Raw genomic sequence first — 2,980 nt, forward strand, 5'->3', positions numbered from 1 at the left:
TGGAGAAACAGTGGCCTCTGATGGAGCCCAGATGTCACACTGATTACACGCGGTGTGGAAACTGGTGGCTTATTCTGACAGTCACTCAAGGGAACATACGGAATGAGAGGGCCCCAACTGAAAAGCCATCTCAGGCCTAATTATTTCACTTTTGTAAACTCCAAAAGCACCATTCTGTTCTTATCCTCTTCTGTTCTTATTCCCCAGTGTTACCTTCGTCCTCGCAGACACTTTAACGTTGTAAATGTACTCTAATGAGGTTTAACTTTTAAACAATCAGTATTGACACGTGAATTTTTGTTTTCCTAATGTTCTGACATTCTCTACAGTGATATCATAAGCAAAAGATATAACAGGGTTTATTCTGACAACCTCTATTTGAAAAATATCTTACAACTGGGGGGGGAAAAAACAAACAAAAAACTTCCATCTCTCCCCAAAGCAGATTTGCCCGTTTGCCACATAAAATAGGCAGATGGTGAGTGGTAGTGAGAAGCTCAGGTTCTTCCAATCCTTACTATGTTCGTTTATTTTCCTTTATGCCATTTTTACAAATGTGAGCACAGCCAGGAAATTAGTAACAAGCTAATCCAAACGAAAACGAGAGAGGCTGCCCCCCACCCATTCAGACCTGGCATTTCCTGGGGCTTGGGGAACTTTGTGTTTAGAGAACTCAGACCCTCCACCAGGCAGAGCCCAGCGTGTCACCTGTGATAAGGTCAAGTGAAATCCACAACAGACGCTGAAGGGACAAAGGCAGTGGAATAGTAGGCAGGAGAAGAAATATTTGAGGAGCGTTCCCTGAACTTTGCGTAGCATGCCTTTGGTGGAAAACAACACACAGGTAAACGAAAATAAATTCAAAGATAAGAACGAACGAAGGCTCCGCCTGTCGGAAACTCACCTGTTAAAGATGATTCCTGCGGTTTTCCATTTAAGCGCTAGTACAAGGTCATGTGAGGCCGCACACTTAGCAGAAGACTTGGCATCAATGACCATTTTACCCCTCATGTTGCCTCCAGTCAGTAGCCCTGTCATGTTACATTATCTGTGTGTGTGTGTGTGTGTGTGTGTGTGCGTGCACGTGTACGCGCGTGTGAGTGTGTGCTCAGTCACTTCAGTCCTGTCTTACTCTGTAATCTGGTGGCCTGTAGCCCACCAGGCTCCTCTGTCCTTGGGATTCTCCAGGCAAGAATACTGCAGTGGGTTGCCGTGTCCTCCTCCAAGGAATCTTCCCAGCCCAAGGGTCAAACCTGATTCTTGTCTCCTGCATTGGCAGGCAGGTTCTTTACCACAAGCATCGGTGGTAAAGCCTCATTATCTGTTTACTAAGCACAAAGCCAGGAATCTTCATGGATCGATATCAAGATTCTAAGATAATTATCCTATTGGTTTTCACTTATTATTTTCCTCAGGGCATGTTTATGGTCGTATTTCCTAGAAGTATTTTAGTTACATGAAAATTCATAAAACATTCTCAACACATGTTTCATGATGTCACTGGATGGTCAGTTCTTATTTATGCCTGAATGCAGGTTGTTCATTGAAAACATTTTGCAGGCCTGGTGGAAAACCAAGAGGAATTTTGGCAAATGTCTCCTGGAGGTTTGAAACCTAATGAAATACTGTACAATGAAGCATTGTTTGCAATTGTGATTTAACTACACTCTTATCTGCTTTTGTATTTATCTGAGCTGTAAACAGCTTCCAAAGTGCAGACTACCTCACAGTGAGGAACTCTGATTTCCTCTTTGTGAAGGCATGATTCCCTGCTCTGTTTCTGCAGTATTTTCTCTTCTTCAGCCTTCTATTCCCTTTTTCTTATGAAGGTCACCTCTCCCTCTCTGCCATGTCCCAGGATTTATTCCACTCACTGACATTTTCCAAGTCAGATAGAGAAGGGTGCCACTTCTTGCCCGTTCTCTGCTTATTCTATGCTATTTTCTTTTGAAGCAATTATAAGGGAGACAACACCCCCTAAAGATTTTAAACGGCAGTGAAGCAGGAGGGAAGGGGAAGGGCGCAACCTTTAAGAGAATGACATAGCCATATGACACGGCCCAACGGGCTAGAACCATCGAGGCCCAAGATGGCGGAAGAGTTGCCTTCCACTGGACCTTGAGCCTCACACATTAGCATCATTGCAATATGTTAGCATAAGCTAAGTGATACCCAACGGTGCCATGAAAGTCCCGAAGCCATCAAAGATCAAAAGGTGGGCAGTGGCCCAATTCCTAGAAATCTATCCCTCCCCCCCAAATCGTTGGAATAATCCTCTTGCTCATTAGCCTGTAAAATTACTCTGTCCATAAAAACTAGTCACCCCATATTTCAGACCTCTCACCTTTTGAGATGGTCCACACTCTCTCTATGGAGTGTGCTTCTCGCTAACAAATCCACTTCTTATCTGTCACTTTGTGTCTCACTGAGTTCTTTCTGTGATGAGACATCAAAGACCTGAGCCTCATTAAGTCCCAAGACCAGTTGTGTGAGATCTCACTTAAGAGACTGTGGGTTCAAGTCCGAGTTTCATGGTTTCAGTAGTAGTAGAACTCATTTATTGTTCTTTTTCCTAAATATTTTTTTTCTCTTTAAAAGTAACAAGGCTCACTGAGGCCTTCCCTGGTGGTCCAGTGGCTAAGACTCTGCACTCCCGATGCAGGGGCCCAGGTTTGATCCCTGGCCGGGGACCTGGATCCCACGTGCTACAACGAAGACCTGGTGCAGCCTAATCAATAAATTAATTAAAAGACTACCTTCTAAAGAAAAAAAAAAAGTAATAAGGCTCATTGTACAAAACTTGGATATTGCAGAAAGTCCAAAGTACAAAACTTGATCATGCAAATCCACCACATGCCCATCAACCAGAGATAATCATTCTCAGTGTTTTCTCCCAGTTCTTTTTCTCTACACGTATTTACTCTTCATAAGATTCGGAGAGTGTTGTGTCCTCCTTTCTCCACCTACCTTTATATTTGTA

At 43.4% G+C, this 2,980-nt stretch overlaps 1 non-coding gene across 1 annotated transcript; it reads left to right on the top strand.

The window, feature by feature from the left end:
- Positions 2,620–2,691, top strand: TRNAG-CCC. The gene has a single exon. It is a non-coding gene; the product is annotated as a tRNA-Gly (tRNA).

The sequence above is a fragment of the Capra hircus genome, chromosome 27 (assembly GCF_001704415.2).
Source record: "Capra hircus breed San Clemente chromosome 27, ASM170441v1, whole genome shotgun sequence".
NCBI lineage: Eukaryota > Metazoa > Chordata > Mammalia > Artiodactyla > Bovidae > Capra > Capra hircus.